At 44.3% G+C, this 15,987-nt stretch overlaps 1 protein-coding gene and 1 long non-coding RNA gene across 3 annotated transcripts in view; both read right to left on the reverse strand.

Annotated features, from left to right (window-relative positions):
• LOC115499941 (guanine nucleotide-binding protein G(q) subunit alpha) overlaps nucleotides 1–15,987 on the reverse strand; it is a 316,581-nt gene that overhangs the window by 270,546 nt on the left and 30,048 nt on the right. The gene's annotated exons all lie outside the window — the stretch shown is intronic.
• LOC115499942 lies at nucleotides 1,888–10,054 on the reverse strand. The gene is made up of 4 exons (XR_003964324.1): nucleotides 9,600–10,054; nucleotides 5,971–6,026; nucleotides 5,306–5,376; nucleotides 1,888–2,911 (listed from the first exon to the last, which is right to left on the reverse strand). It is a non-coding gene; the product is annotated as an uncharacterized LOC115499942 (long non-coding RNA).

Genomic DNA, 15,987 nt, shown 5'->3' on the forward strand with positions numbered 1-15,987 from the left:
TTAGTAAGCCTTTTCTTTCATCATTCCACTGGTCTTGCACTGTTCCTCCATAAGGTTAATGTTAAACCTGCTTTGTATTTCTACTCACTGCCAATATTCTGCCATGTAACAGTATTTCTTCCAATCAGTCAAGATGGGGGTGGGGGGGGAAATGGGGAGTACTTAAAATGTTCTGTCTTTTGATCATCAAAAGAAGGGAAGGGAGAAAGAAAATAGATCCAGTCCTTTTGTTTATGAAGGTGACATCTTCAACTATTTCGGAAAGGCACTGCAACATATGCCTCCAGAGCATTTCCTTTGTGGGAGGCAACTGACAAAATCCAATCCTGCCAAACAGCACAGCCGGGGAGCCTTGATGGCAGGGGGCAGGGACAGCTACAGGACCCCAAAGCAGACTGAGGCAGGTGTAAATGTAGAGGGACAAAAATCACATTTACCGTGACCCAAGTCAGTTCATAGCTGGTCATGCACTCCCAGCTTATATGTTCTGTTTTAGAGACCAAGTAAAAGTCCAGTGGGCTGACGATGTTATCCCCGGGTGGCTGGGTGGCTCACCCGGGTAAGTATCTGACTCTTGATTTCAGCTCAGGTCATGATCTCAGGGTCACGGGATCAAGCCCCGCATCAGGCTCCGTGCTGAGCATGGAGGCTGCTTGGGATTCTCTCTCTCCCTCTCTGTCTGCTCCTCTCCCACTTGCACTCTCTCCATCTCTCTCAAAATAAATAAATAAACATTTTTTTAAATAAAAATAAAATACCCCTTTTGCCAATCTCAACTTAAATCTCATTTTTCTCGTGTTTCATAGTTCTATCTTGCATCCCTAGTCTTAAAGAAAAAGCTATCAGGCACTTCTCAAGACCTTATTAACCAGGTATTCATCCTTGGTCCAGATCCCTTTTTCCCACAGCACAGAAGCCACGGACCTGCCGAGTTTCTACCCTGCTATTCAATTCCACCTTGATTAGAATTCCACATCACTTCCATATGGCTAGTTAACTGCCTAACCATCCATAAGAGTGAGTCTCAATTATGGAATTATAAATCCAGTTAATTAACTGACTCGCTAGGTTTGAGGAGAGTGTTTCTGTGTTTAGCCTCCTGAGGTAGGCATGTCTCTTGGGATGCGGTTCAGGTTCCCACCTGGTGGCTGGGCCACATCTAAACCCTCCCAGGCCGACAACGCACAAACCTGCTGTTCACTCCTGTCACTCGCCTTTGCCAAGTATGGCTACTGTTACTGGCCACATTTCACACACACTCATCGTGTTTGAGTGCTTAGGGAAAGTTTCTTCTGCAGAAGAGACATTTTTAGCAAAGCAGTATCACTATTCTCAGAAAGCTTTATGAAAAGGAAATGATCCTAGTCTTTATAAGGAGCCACTTCTGACACACACTATTAAAAAAAAAAACAAAACAAAACAAAAACAGGGAACCATCTGACTGCAGGTGTTGGCAAAAAGAAAAAATAAAAAGTGAATCTTCTTATTTAAGAAGTGGGTAGGTTAAAGACCGATCAATTATGGTAACAACATTATGGGCTCCTGAAACCTCATGGGAAATTCTACACCTTTTCATGGAGTTGGCTGAATATAAGAGACCGATATACCCAAGAGGAGGGAGACTACAGCCCTGTCTTATCATGGTTAGGCGAACGTCAGCTTTTCTGAGAAGTAATATGAACTTCTTGAAAAGCTTGTTCAGAGGTATTTACAGCATCTTACCATTTCAAGGCAACAAAAATGCCATCAAATATTCATTGGGCAGTAGTGAAAAATGCATTCTCATTAATGCATCCTTTACCTAAATCCAGTGTTTGGTCTAAAACACCAAATCCCAAAACCAAATCTAAGCGTTAACAAGAGAAACGTTTTTTGGAGAAGCATCATAAAGAAAAGACATATGTGGGTCTCCAACTGGTACCTGCATAATATACCAATGCCTGAACTCTTCAAATACTTCAACTCTGCACTCTGCCATACTGAAGGACCAAATCCCAAAGAAACTGTGTTTCTTTCCACACCTTCTACATAGGGACAGGCATTTTGGTTTTAACTTAACAGCTAATTTAACTTAACAGCTAATAGAATACTCACATACTCACTACCATACTCACATATGGTAGTAACATTTACTTAATATACGTTTATAGAGAGCTGAACATCAACAGCAAGCATACTTTCACAGAAAGCAACTGCATCCTTGTTTTTTTTAAACGTTCTTTAAAAGGGGGGTGCCTACCTTTTAGTAGCCAATTCAAGCTGTGAAAAATCTTCTAAGGGAATGTGCAGGTGTGACTATTTATTCACTTCCAAATTCCTCTGTGGGTAGCCTCGGGCATGTCCACAACCCTTCCGTTCTCAGCCTGCTGGGAGACGTCTCCTCACACAGCCAGCCAGCCTCACCCCTCACTTCTCCAGGGGACCCTGGGAGAATGGTGTGGCCGTGGGCCTCTTCAAAGAGCTATTTGCCTCACTCCTCAGTTGGCAGCTGTGCCCTTAGCTTCTTTCTCTCAAGGCCCTCTGCCTGTAGGGGGTTTGGCGGATTTATGAGCAGTCGGTCTGTGATCACTTTCTCGCATTTTATGGAAACCCAGCAAATGTGTCAGTGACCGATGCACGTAAAATCAGCATCACTGGCACGTCTGGTCTTGGCTTTGCTATCATCAACAGAAGAGTTTGGTGACTCAAGGGACCTTCCACCCTGACCCACTCTCTTAGTCAGGGAGATTCTTCCCTGGGAAGTCACAGTCTGAACTTAATGTCGGCGACAGCAGGCTTGACTGGGATCCGCAGCACATGGGTCACTGTGCTCAGCAGTGGGGGGGGGGGTACCAAAAATAGTAAAGACTAACCTTTTATCCTGTCCTCCAAGGAATATCTCCCTCCCCTCAAAAATCATCTTGGTCACTGCCTTAATGCAAATAGAAAAACAACAAGTGGTCAGATATCCAAGCAGGGCACCGCCAGGAAGTTGTCGAACCTCAGGTCAATTACCCGTATAACTGTTATGAAGAGCCTAACTGATGAAATCGTTAGCCAAGTCCTTGGAACATATAAGATTCGGAAAAGGATAAATTCATTACATTTTTATTTTCTTTAGAACACTTCTACCGGGGAGCCTGGGTGGCTCAGTCGGTTAAGGTTCCAACTTTGGCTCAGGCCATGATCTCACTGTTCATGAGTTCGAGCCCTGACTCGGGCTCTGTGCTGACAGCTCAGAGCCTGGAGTCTGCTTTGGATTCTGTGTCTCCCTCTCTCCCCGCCCCTCCCCCACTCTTATTTTTTTTTTCTCTCTCTCTCTCTCAAAAATAAACATTAAAAAAAGGAATCTACAAATTAATATGCTTTACTGTCTTAAAATATCTTTTTTTCAACATCATGAAAAAAACTCCCTTCGCACAACATCACATCCCTAAAAGTTGGCCCATGGAGAACAGACAGGTAAATTGCCAGTCTATTCTGAAAAGAAATTGGGTCAAAATTTGAAGAAGAAAAAAAAAAAAGCTAGCTATGAGTAACCTTTTAGGTAGTATTTGTAAGTATAGGCTAGAGCCCTGAAGTAGATTTGTTTAAGCTTCTGAAGCTCTCTGCCATCACAGACTTATCACAATAACGTTCAAATGTGTGGGATGAAGTCATGATAATTACGGCGTCCCCAGGACCTGTAGGAACTGAGCCGCAGCGCTAACCCCATGCGGATCCTGGAGTGTTACGTGCGGCAGCCTTCTCGGGGGAACTGCAGTTTTAACAGATGCATCTCAGGAATGCAGGGGCTATGATGCAGGGCTTCCTTCTACACCCTGAGCAGAGCCAGGGAGAAAAACGGCCTGACTGACCACGGAAGCCGACAAAGGGACCAAGCTTCTGAGTCAATAATGGAAGGATCCTCACGCCTGGCTGGATTCAGGCATCTGAGAGCTCAGGGGAGAAGGCGGAGAATTCGACATCAAGTCGGCTACCATTTGCAGGTCCTGACACCCGGACATCATGGCAAAGAAATGGCAATTCTATGGTGTGAACATAAACTAGTTGCTCTAAAATGGTTTTCAAAAGAGTCTGCGGAGGTTTGGGTTTGTTCGGTTTTCCTCCTATAGAAACCCGTATCACTTGAGACGATGGAAGAAGCTGAAGCAATTAATTGTGAGCAGTCATCTTTGCAGAACCCATATTCCACAGACTAAAGACGAGCTGTATGCCACTCATTACATGCTATTAACAGGTACAAGGGATTAACAGTGCAAAAACACTATAAGCAACCGGGTGTTGCTAGATTAGCGCAAGCGAATTTTTAAAAACCGCCATCATTCAATGCAAATTTAAACCAACTTTGATCTTGTTGATACAGCATGAAGACTTTTTTTTTTTTTCTATTTTTGTGTTTTCCTCTAACAGTCTGACTTGACACAGCCTTACGATTTGAAACACGGAGACCAAAAAGTATAAACCACCTCTACTGCCGTGGCTATCTCCTGGAATTTCCTAGCATTGCATTAAATCCTGCATCAGTATTTGCTTATTCTTCCACCGTGTGGATTACAGCCACCGCCACTCCTTCCCCTCGTCCCATAGCTGCTGCCTCAATATCCTGGTCACACGTGCTATTTGCACACACACACACACTCCATGCAACAGAACCCTGTTGCCCTAAGCAACACTGCTTGCCTGATACAAACTGCCATTCTCTTTCTAGAACCTCTGCATCTTATTAAACTTCCCAATGTTGTGGACCCTCTTACAGAGATCCAGATTTGACCTTCGAGGCTCCCTGTGACTACTGCTAATGAAAGCCACGAAACAATCTCCTTAAAGCAGGACTCTCACACCTACTCAAAGGTCATGCCTTGAGTTTCTATAAGAGGTCCACCCTGGCCTGTTCCAGCATGACTCCCTCACCCACTGCCTATTTTTTTTTCTTTTTCCTCAGAGTTTTGATCATGGGTTTTCATTTATTTACGTGTGTCCTGGTTAAATGTCTGCTTCTCCTACTTGCTTGCAAGATTCATGAGGATACTCTGTTTTCTATCACTATATGCCTAGCTCTTAACGCAGTATCTGGCACATGGTCAAAGAAATTTTAAGATTTGATTTATTCTTTTAAGTAAACTCCACAGAACCCAACATGGGGCTCGAACTTACAACCCAAAGATCAAGAGTTGCACGCTCTACGAACCGAGCCGGCCAGGCACCCCAGAAATATTGTCTAAGCGACAGACGCTACTCAGGGTGCAAAGGTGCGAAGGTTCAATCTATCAAAGCTGGTTACTACCATTGCCTTATGCATCTTTCATCTGGAAATGCGACTCACCTGTTCTACCCGTGTTCTTTGTGGCTGGTTAGTCTGACTTAGTTTTCTCTTCTTGGTTGGCCATCATGCTGCTGGGGGAGCAGAAACAGTATCAATTCGATATGAAGCTCCGCCTTCACTGGGCTTATCACCTACGAGCAGCACCATGCAAAAACTACATAAGGGTCAATATTATCTGGAGTGTTTCTCTGGGTCTGCACAGTCATTGACACATGGAAGCTTCTGGGTGACTGCCTTCAAGACTTCTGCAATGCTTGAAGCCAGACTGGAAAAGTTTTCTCACAGTTAAGAATTACATCTAGCTTCCACGTTTTGAGGAATGTCAGACTATAAGATGCCGAACAAAACCACAAAACTGTGATTCACCCCAGGTGATAGGGAAGGGCTGAACATCCCTCACCTGACAGAGGCATCTAAATTTAGGAGGTCTGCCAAGTAAGCAATGCTGTGTTCCTGTCAAACTCCCTCGGGGTCCACAGCCAGGGCCGTGGTCTGTGGACGAATCACTCACTCAATCATCTGGCCAACAGTATTTACTAAGCCATCGTGTTGGGTCCCATTCTGGCACATGGGGTCTAGCAATACACAAAACCAGATAAAACCTCTCACAGAGCTTCTAGTAGGTGGAGACAAACACCAGGCCCGTAAATGAACAGGGAACGCACCAGGCTGGTTCTGCTGGGGGAGCAGTCCGGGATGGACATACCTCAAAGGCGAAGTCCTGAAAATGGAAAGGAAGCACTGATGGGTTCAAGGAACAGTAAGCGGGATGGAACGAGGAGCAGAGTGGAGAAAGAGAAGAGTAAAAGGTGACAGTGTCAGGGAATGGAGGGGAGGGAGGCAGGGACAGAGAAGGTAGACAAGTACATCCCCTACAAGTTTAGCTTCTACTCCCATAGGAAGCCCCCAGATGGCTCTCAGCAGAGCAGTAATAAAGCTGCATTTTGCTTGAACAGGATAACCAACTGCAGTGAGAAGAATTAACTGGGAGGGAGGGAGACAGGGAAAGGGAACTTCCTTTAACACCTGCCACACTGCAAATAGTAGAGCTTGTGTTCCACACTGCAACCAAAAGGCATGCTGGAGCATGTGATTCATCTGCCCAGGGACTGGATTAAGCACCTTTCCATCAATAGAGGCCAGAATCACTCCTTATTCATGTCTCTTCTTTTGAAGGAAGATGATATATTGGAAACACGGGTGTCAAGACTGGACAGTCCTGGTTTCCATGCCCACCTGCCACCCTTGTAGGATGGGAGCATGGGCCAGGTAGGTTTCCTCCTTTAAAAAAATGGGGGCACCTGGGCGGCTAGGTCGGTTAAGCATCAGACTTGGCTCAGGTCATGATCTCGCAGTTCGTAAATTCCAGCCCTGCGTCAGGCTCTGTGCTGACAGCTCAGAGCCTGGAGCCTGCTTCAGATTCTGTGTCTCCCTCTCTCTATGCCCCTCCCCAGCTCGCACTCTGTCTCTCTCTCTCTCTCGCTCTCAAAAATAAACATTAAAAAAATTTTAATTAAAAAAAAAGTGGGGGGTGCACCTCAGTCAGTTAAGCATCCAACTCTTGATTTCAGCTCAGGTCATGATCTCAGGGTTCGTGGGATCGAGCCCAACGTTGGGGGCTGTGCTCTGCTTGGAATTCTCTCTCTCCTTCTCTCTCTGCCCCTCCCCTGCTCTCTCTCTCCCTCTCTCTCTCTGTCTCTCAAAATAAGGAAACATTTTTTTAAAAAAGGATGAACATACCACTCATTGGGCATGGGGCCTGGCAGAACATGCAGGTAATGAATAAGGGAGAGGTGTTGCCATTATCATTCTAGTGACAATGATGGGAGACCCCAAAGTTTTGTCAAAAATCCACACATTGCAAGATTCTATGAAGATACAACAGTATCTTTCTCACTAATCTCACTGCCAAACCCTCTTTCAAGTACAATACAAGTGACTGTTTTGAAAGCTGATTCAAGTCTAAATACTCGTATTTCATCTGGACATTACTTCATGAGATTTAGCAAGGAAGCCAACAGCTGTCCCAAACAGATCAAAGATGAGTTTCAGCTACAAACTTCCAACTCTCTCACTCTTGGTGAAAAAGATAAAATGATGTTCAACCCCAACCCAGTGCCAAATGCTGTAATTGCTCTATTCAGGATATTTTTCAAGATAAATTCTTATTTTTTAGCAAAACGTATCTTCTCTTTACAAAAATACCTACAAAAATATTAATTTTTAAAGTAACCTAGAAAACCAAAGGTTTCATTTGATAGACACATTTTATCGTGTTTTTAAGAATTCAGTCTTTTCCATCATGTTCCATCATGTACCAGATACCTCTGGTTGCCTACTCAACACCCACTCCCCCTTAACCCTTGCTAGCAAAGCTAGTGTGTCCGTCCCGTCACACACTTCAAGGGATGGTGGGTGACCTTGCTCTCAGTTCACGTGTGAATCCTGAATGAGACGATCACTATGTCCAAGGTCTGGTTCCCCGTCAAGTGAGCCGACCCCCGAGGCAGGTCTGACTCTCAGACTCAAAACAGGATTGAATATTGATACTGGTGGTGGCTATGTGTTGGAGGGACACTGGGGAAGTGTGCCTCGCTCCCAAAAAGGAAAACGCCAGAAGAAAGAGACCTTTCTGTCTCTGCTTTTGCTACATCCGGATAAGGAGTTGGAAAGTGTGGCTGGTGCTGCTATGAGCGTAAAACAAAAAGAATCTCACAGAAGCAGGAGCCACTGAGAACCAGAGCACTGCACTGGAACATCTGGAGCCTTCTCTACCTCTGGACCACTGGTTACGTGAAAGAATTAATTTCCTCCTTGCTGAAGGCAATTAGAATCGGGTGTTTCTGCTACCAACAGCTTGCTAAAACATTGTTTTAATACATTACTACTAATTTTCTTTTCATCCAGTACTACTGCTGAAAATGTTTTGATACATGACATCACATTTGTACAAAAAAAAAAAAAACAAAGAGATGCCCTTTTTCCCCTCACTTCTTTTTATCGTGAGTGTAATGTACATTCCCTTCTGAAAATCATTTTTTAAATCTCATAAATGACTTGAGTGAAGTCTGAGTTTTTCCTAAACCATGTCTCTATTTATATGAAACTTACACGTATTCCGGTTTGGTTATTTACAAAAGCTAATGAAAACTCTGTGCCCACATATGTTCATGGTATTTTGATAACTAGAAGGTTGGAAAGATTTCCTGCGAACTCTGAGTTGTGCTTTTATTCTGGAGGTATTGAGGGCCTCACGGGTTTATAGGATTTCTGTGGAAAACGAGTTTCTTTTGAGCTTTTTTCCTGAGTCCTTCCCAAAGGCATCAGGCTTTCCACACTTTTCCCTGAGCATCTGAAGAAACTCATGGGGGGTTGTGAGCACATGCAGACAAGCACACACGTGTGTAAACCTAACGTTATCACAAGTTCTGTCTTTGGAGCCAGCAGTCTAAGTATAAAAAGGAGTTGGAATCCAAAACCTTTGCCTAGCCAGTTTTCTAGATGACAGAGGTCCTGAAAAATGGACTCACAGAAGTTGAGAGTAGTTGTGGTATGCCAACAGACGGTGCTTCCGGCCTTTCAGCACACAAAGAGAAGATGTTTATTTGCTTGCTTTCTTAGACACACATGACCTAAGAAAGCATTCCTCACATACCTCCATGTTGACCTTTTTTTATATGTACAAAAGCCAATCTCTACTGGAGTCAGTTATCTCAATGCCAAATGAATTTCCTTCGACATGTATTTGATAGAGTCCTGTTAATTTCGGATTTCAAGGCAACTTACACACCCAAGCGATAGAAACTGCTTTCAATCTCCACAATAGAGTCTGCACAAAGTAAAACAAAGACTTTTTGCTCCTCCACTCGTTTGAGAATATTTGCCATTTATAGTTGACATATGGCTGTTCAGCCCTTGCAGCTGGCATAGCCCTTGCTCAGTCGGAGAACCCTTCGTGGTAAAGCAGGTGCTTGTCAATGGTGCTGGGACGCTCTGGTGACTTAGGAGGCTCACCACAGTAAATTGATCACTTCAGGAGATACACGCTTCCGTTTTACCCTTTTTCTGTCGGTGCTATTTCTCACCATAGCAGAAAGAATATATTCAAGGTAGGAAACCACTGTGGAATGGAAACGGCCTCAGACGCCAGCAAAGGTCTCAAGTCAGACATGTTGTAATAATAGTACAGTCCTTGATGGGGACCAGCAGGGCAACAAGCAGCACAAGACGGAACTGCTGGGAGAATCAACTTTTCAACACTCCATCCTCTTGTCTTCTCCATCCTACCCATTACCTTCTTAGCTCCTTTCAGAATTCCACTCCCTCTTGGTTTGCCTCTCTTCATTTTTTTCCTGCCACTGTCCTCTGCAAAGTTGAACCATGCAAGAAACACTTAAAACTGACAAGTCAATTGCTTTCATTTCCACGAGAACGTGAATGTTTCCCATTGGGCTTGTGGCATTTACGTCACACACACCTGAGCCAATGATTGACTGGGAGGACTAAGGTCACCAAATGCTATGTATCTTGCTTTGCAGGACTGAGTTTTATTCTGAAAACAAAGAATTAGAAACACGGAAATACATTTTGTGATTTTTTTTTTTAAGCCTCTTGGACTTTTGAGTGACAGAGGACAATGATCTGGCAAAAGGCCCAGAAGTAGAAGAACAATTCCTAAAAAATGAAGATGGAAAATTCTTTTTTTTTAATTTTTTTTTACAGTTATTTATTTTTGAGAGACAGAGAGTGACAGAGCACAAGTGGGGGAGGGGCAGAGAGAGAGGGAGACACAGAATCCGAAGCAGGCTCCAGGCTCCGAGCCGTCGGCACAGAGCCCGACGCGGGGCTCGAACTCACAGACCGTGAGACATGACCTGAGCCGAAGTCGGACGCTCAACCGACCGAGCCACCCAGGCGCCCCTAAGATGGAAAATTCTTAATCCATGTAACTCCAACAGAAGGTATGGAAACAATTTATTTTGTTTCTATAACTTTTCAAAAGCTAGGAGATCTGAAACAAAAGAGAGAAGAGGTAGATTTTAGGTGGAATTAATTTTTATTATTTCCCTACTATAATATTAAAACATCCCTAATCTATAAAGCACATTCCAATACTGTTAGTTTGAATATCTGACTATCTTAATGGCAACCTCATATAAAATGCATGGTGACTTCATTTGCATTAGAAGCTCTTAAATTCAATGCAAGTCAACTTAATTTAGCTCTAAATATGCCCTACAAGTCTAAACCACAAAATTTATGGTTTGCCTTCTCATGGAGAAATATGCTTTGATACCCAATTTTTTAAATTAGTTGTCAGAAAATCTATCTAACGGCTGATATATAAGTAGACTATATCAGATATTCCAGATTTGTCTTCGCTATAAGCAAAACTAAGCAAATAACAAAGGAATATCAACACACTTGATTTATGTATGTATTGACCTAATGAGGAAAAGTCCAGATAAATTTATAATTTATTATAAAGTATTCACTTTCATAGTATTACTTGAAATATTGTCAATGGGAAAAAAATATTTCAAGACTAGTTTAGCTGTAAAGTATCATTTTGCAATGATTTATGTCAAATTCAAGGTAGTTCATAAAATCATACTTTAAGCTAGTGAGGTCTGAAAACAAAGACTAGGGGAAAATCCTTAGGAAGTGAGGAAATATTTTAATTTTCCCTAGCGAAGTCCTGTTACTTCAAATACACGAAGTTTGTTGTAGACAAGGCATATCTGTAGTTATTTCTGGATGCCAGAAACACATTAATACTCTCTAATGACTCAATCAGCCTTATTACTCCGCTTGCTTTCTCTTTACGATGAGATGTCTATGAATCTGTTACTATCCCTTCAGAATTGTGTGGGACATTTCATCCACCCTTCCTAATGGGCTGCTATCACTTCAGATTCACCTATTTGGTGATGTGCAACCATACTGATTTCACTGTGAGAAGCTTCTGCTTCCAGACCCGCTTACAACACATCTCAATCACTAACAACATTCCAAACCCAAAGTCCCCTTCCTCCCTGCCCTCAACATGGACCACAATTTTCTTTCATCTAGACTGAACTGCTTCTTTGCTTTCCTATATTTCAGCTTACTTTTACCTAACCCTGCCCCTTTCCAAATCATCAACTTCCCTCCTGCAGGACTTTTTAAAAACTCTGACCTGAAAAACCCAAAGTAGTCCCAGGGCATATCTTTATCAGCAGCTTCTTGGGGCTGGGTCTGAATACGGACCATATATGACTAACGCTGGGTTCAGCTGAAAGATCTCCTCTTTTAGGGTAGGTATTCTGACATGTGAATATTTTTATTAAGAACAAGTGCCACCTGGTTTGATAGGTCCCCACCAGTCCAAAACAAAAACAAAAACAAAAACAAAAAAACAACCTCATGTTAGACTTCAAATAATGAGAAACAATCTTCTACTAAATTAAGTCACTGATATGAGGCATGTTTGCCACAGCAGCTCATAGGACTCTATCACAATGCTCTAAAATTAAAGTTAATGGATACATAGTGCTTTGCCATGTGACAAATTTAAGTACCCTACACTTGCAAACTCATGACTTAATCCTCACAGCAAAGGTAGTACAGATGAGAAAGTACTATTAACACCCCATTCACAGCTGAAATACACATAGGACGTGAGATCGAGAAGACGTGTAGCCTCTCCAAGACGGTCCACCTATCAAGTGGCAGATCCAGATGCAAACTCTGGTCCTCAGGCTCCACAGGCCACGCTCTTAACCACTGTGTTATTCTTCTTCTCCTCACTTTCATCATTCAAAGCGATATTACTGTGACCAGGGAGAGCACAACTGAGGTGGGAAATGAAGGTGGGGGAAGGTTCAGGGTCTAAAGTTAAAGTCGGAGAGTAGAAGCTTAACGGTATCATTGACACAACCTTCTGTATGAAGACTGAAACTTGTCAAGCCATACAGAATCTTCATTTCTTTTTCTTTTTAATTTTTTAAGTTTATTTATTTATTTTGAGAGAGACAGAGAGAGCAAGCAGGGGAGGGGCAGAGAGAGAGAAAGGGAGAGAGAGATCCCAAGCTTTCATTGCACTGTCAGTGCACAACCCCATGCGGGGCTCTAACTCATGAACCAAGAGACATGACCCGAGCTGAAACCAAGAGTCGGTCGCTTAACCGACTGAGTCATCAGGTGCCCCCGGAATCTTCATTTCTTGACTTTCATTAGACTTTGGTTTCATAAGATGACAAGAATTTGTCTTCATTTGTAAAATATGTGGTCTGATAAATTTAATTCCTTAGGAGTAAAAAACTAAGGAATCTATGTGAGTACTCTTTGCAGACAGAAGGTAGACTAAAGAATTCCTTATTTATAAAGGAAGCATCACCCTATCTAAACATTTCCCTGTTCACAGGCACACGGTCACAATGCCACATAAAACGGCACCCTTTGGAGGAGTGCAGTAAGGACCCGGGCAGGGTCAGGACACAAGAGCTCTTCAACACGTACTAAAAAATACTCTGCTGTTCCCAGGACCAATTCCCATCAACGTTTCTTGAAATAACCTGAACTTATGTTGGTTTGGGGCTTTATTTTATTCTATTTTTTGATAATGGAAAATGTACCGATTTTCACTGCAAACATGACAACAGGCACAAACATTGTCACTGAAATCCTTTGTACCCAGACATAGACAGCAGTCAAAAAAAAAATAAATCAGGGACACCTGAGTGGCTCGGTGGGTTACGTGTCTGACTCTGGCTCAGGTCATGATCTCGCAGTTTGTGGGTTCAAACCCCATGTCGGGCTCTGTGCTGACAGCTCAGAGCCTAGAGCCTGTTTCAGAGCCTGCTCTCTGTGGCCCCTCCCCACTCATGCCCTGTCTTTGTATCTCTCTCTCTCTCTCTCTCTCTCTCTCTCTCCCTCTCCCTCTCCCTCTCTGAAAAATAAACATTAAATTTTTTTTTTTAAATAAAAATTTTAAGGAGTGCCTAGCTGGCTCAGTTGGTAGCCCACGCGACTCTTGATCTCAGAGTCATGGGTTCAAGCCCCACGTTGGGTGTAGAGATCACTTAACAAATAAAAATAATAAAATAACAGATTAAAAAAAATTTTTTTTCAATGTTTTACTTATTTTTGAGACAGAGCATAAGCAGGGGAGGGACAGTGAGAGAGAGAGCGAGACACAGAATCTGAAGCAGGCTCCAGGCTCTGAGCTGTCAGCACAGAGCCCGATACGGGGCTCGAACTAACAAACCGTGAGATCATGACCTGAGCCGAGACGCTCAACCGACTGAGCCACCCAGGCGCCCCTAAAATAACAGATTTTAAGATGCCTTTCCTTTGCATAAAACTTAATTTTGTAACCCTTTATTTCACAAAAAGAATCCAGTCTGAAGGATATGCTTTGTTCTGATCTCATTAAATAAGAAATAAGATGTGTCCTTTTTACAATCATTAATTGTTCTTTCCTTCCACCGACATAAGTCAGACACACATCCAACAATGACACCAGCTAACTTTTAGTGAGTATTTATTTACTACCACTGGGCTCCATACAAAATATTTAACACATATTCTCTCATTTACTCTTGACAACAATCACTGTGATTATCCCCCATTTCACAGACAGCCAAGTGAGAGCTTTGGAAAGATAAAGTGACTTTTGCCCTTTATCATGCAGACAACAAGTACTCAGAGTCAGGATTCGAGTCCTGGCCAGGTGATGCTGGTGCCCACACCTGTAGCCACTGGGCTCGGTCCATCCTAACAGATGGTTTGTGAGCTTTCATGCCACCAGCTAAGAGTCACATGGAGGGAACCCGTCTGGGTTCCCCCACCAGGGCCCCGGATTTTGCAGTTACTCTCTTCCTTAAAACGCCACCTGAAAGGGTGTGGGCTCCCCTCCCACTTTCAGCTGAGATGCCCACTTCGGCCTCCCTCATCTCCAGAGACTCCTGAGGGCTCCTCCAGCTCCAGTTTCCTGCTGCACCGATCTGTCTCTGGGCCACCCCTTGCCTTCGCACCCCCCTCCCCGTGCTCGGTCCCCACCAGGCCTGGCTGGCCTCCTCTCACCAGGTAACAGACCTCCCCCCACCCCCCCACCTCCCCACCCCCCGCCTCGTGGTCAAGAGCCCCGCCAGCCTGGTTCCCCGTGTGAAGGTCTCAAGCAGGAGACAGCTCTGCCGAAGCAACAGATGCACGAGCTCACGGAGAAGGGTGCAAGGCAGGCTGCAGCCGGCCCACGTCCTCACCCGGGCCCCAGATTCCCGCTGCAGGCGCGCCGCGCCATTTGTGCCGGGCGCCCTGCGCGCAGGGGCGGTCCCCAGGCGTCCCCGCATCTCCTCCCCAAGGGCCGAGCTCTCAAAAGGGGAGTTGAAAGAGGCTCCGGTCAAACTGTCCCTGTACTACGAGTCAATATGGTCAGTGACTTCCTCAGGAAGAGGATGCGCCACAGCAGGGACTTGTGCCCAGGAAGCAGCTGCGGGGAAGACGTGCACCATTGCCTTAACTGAAGGCATTCACCACGGCCTACTGGATCCAACGGTCCATCTCTCTGCGTCTCCCTCTCTCGCTCATATACACACGGACACTGGACACACACACGCACACACACACATAGCCAGCAGCCGGAACACCCAGCCCTCCCTCCAAGGTCCGTGTAAGCAGAGCTAGTGGCCACTTACTAAGCAGGAAGGGCAGGGTCAAGCCACTCGGCTTCCTGTTGAAGGCCGCCTCAGGCGTTCCCACTAACTGATAACGAGAACACACTCACAGTTCCCTCGCAGGACCAGCCGCCAAATGAAGAAAAACGGCACCGGCGTGGCTCAAGCTGCCTTTTTTTTTTTTTTTAATTTTTGGGACAGAGAGAGACAGAGCATGAACGGGGGAGGGGCAGAGAGAGAGGGAGACACAGAATTGGAAACAGGCTGCAGGCTCTGAGCCATCAGCCCAGAGCCCGACGCGGGGCTCGAACTCATGGACCGCGAGATCGTGACCTGGCTGAAGTCGGACGCTTAACCAACTGCGCCACCCAGGCGCCCCTCAAGCTGCCTTTTTTGACTGCAGCGTTTTTAAAATGATTTACACCATATCTGCTTTCAAAACGGATTTGAAGTGAAGATCTGGTTTCTATGAAATACCCCCAACACCAACTGCCTAAACCAGTGCCTGACGCCGAGTATCACTTAGTGATTCTCAGCAAACCTATACTCTGGTTCCTATCCAAGAAAAAAGTGGCAACAGTATCCCTGTTCTCCTCATTCCCTTTACTTTCCACATCTGGACCGTCACTGTAACCAGTTCCCTGTCACAAGTGCCTGGAGCACTGGATTTGAATCTAGTTATCACACACACACACACACACACCACTACCTTTATGGAAATGTCTTCAGATTCTCTGATTACATAGTTACTTAGAAATCACCCTCCGCTACATCAACATAGACAAACAAAAAGAAAACACCACATAAAGTCTTAAGGTTCGTTGAACCACTCTCAAATAAAAGTGTCAGTATTACTTTGTGCTGTAAGAAATCAAAAACCTAAGTGCTTACTAACTGTATTTAACAACCACTGCAGTAAGGCTTGAAGAGAAAGATGAATTTGCAATGGAGAGCCATCGATCTGCAGCACGGGTAGGGTAACTGCAGAAGTTTAGAATTATCCTTCTCCTAAAACGCAAACAGAAT

The sequence above is a fragment of the Lynx canadensis genome, chromosome D4 (genome assembly GCF_007474595.2).
Source record: "Lynx canadensis isolate LIC74 chromosome D4, mLynCan4.pri.v2, whole genome shotgun sequence".
Taxonomy (NCBI): domain Eukaryota; kingdom Metazoa; phylum Chordata; class Mammalia; order Carnivora; family Felidae; genus Lynx; species Lynx canadensis.